A 1,380-nucleotide genomic window follows, 5' to 3' on the forward strand; every position below is an offset into this window, starting at 1 on the left:
TATAGTAGCATTAATCCATCTCTTTGGGGACTCCACTGTGAATAAAAACTCAAAGAAGCTGTTTCTACAGAAACGTATTGACGGATTAGAATTTCACTACTGTGGAGACAATGAAGTGTAGATACAGAGGCTAATTACCTTATCGTAGGCTAGTTCTAGACATCTGGAACAGTCGTTCCTTGCCCATCTGTGTCTGAACTAACATCTTGTGACTGAGAGAAACATTTTAGAAACTATTAATTTTGACAAGTCAACCAACCGCGAACTAAGAGTGTTACCACAAAGCATCTTGGTCCTATAGAAAAGCTTCCCTCATGTTGCTGTAACTGCATCTTTGTTGTCCCCACCAATGCTGTGGTTTATTAATTTCTTTTTTCTGGTTGCTTGGCATTGTTGTTCACATGGGGTCTCAGAGCCCCTTCAAGCTCTTCCAGTCCTTTCTCTGATTCCTTCAACGGGGGTCCTATTCTCAGTTCAGTGGTTTGCTGCTGGCATTCGCCTCTGTATTTGCTGTATTCTGGCTGTGTCTCTCAGAGAGATCTACATCCGGTTCCTGTCGGCCTGCACTTCTTTGCTTCATCCATCTTGTCTAATTGGGTGGCTGTATATGTATGGGCCACATGTGGGGCAGGCTCTGAATGGGTGTTCCTTCTGTCTCTGTTTTAATCTTCGCCTCTCTATTCCCTGCCAAGGGTGTTCTTGTTCCCCTTTTAAAGAAGGAGTGAAGCATTCACATTTTGATCATCCGTCTTGAGTTTCATGTGTTCTGTGCGTCTAGGGTAATTCAAGCATTTGGGCTAATAGCCACTTATCGATGAGTGCATACCATGTGTGCTTTTCTGTGATTGGGCTACCTCACTCAAGATGATATTTTATAGTTCCATCTATTTGCCTATGAATTTCATAAAGTCATTGTTTTTGGTAGCTGAGTAATATTCCACTGTATAGATGTACCATATTTTCTGTATCCATTCCTGTTGAAGGGCATCTGGGTTCTTTCCAGCTTCTGGCTATTATAAATAAGATGCTATGAACATAGCAGAGTATGTGTCTTTGTTGTATGTTGGAGCATCTTATGGGTATATAAGGCCACACCTTCTAATAGTGTCACTCCCTGGGCCAAGCATATACAAACTAAGTAACAGTATATGTACTTTTGAGTTATACTGTGTTAAAAATATTTGATTTTAAAAATGGTTGTTTGAATTGCATTAAACTCAAGTGCAGTTTCAGTAAAAAAAAAAATCATTCATTTTGGTTTGGGATTAGGACAAAATGCCTAACAATTTCTGAATTGATTCTAAGTATTCTTTTGTCATTTTGTACTACATATTTTTATGAATCAGAATCTAGGAACTGATGATAATGCATAGAGTCCTG

This window comes from Rattus rattus, chromosome 6 (genome assembly GCF_011064425.1).
Source record: "Rattus rattus isolate New Zealand chromosome 6, Rrattus_CSIRO_v1, whole genome shotgun sequence".
NCBI lineage: Eukaryota > Metazoa > Chordata > Mammalia > Rodentia > Muridae > Rattus > Rattus rattus.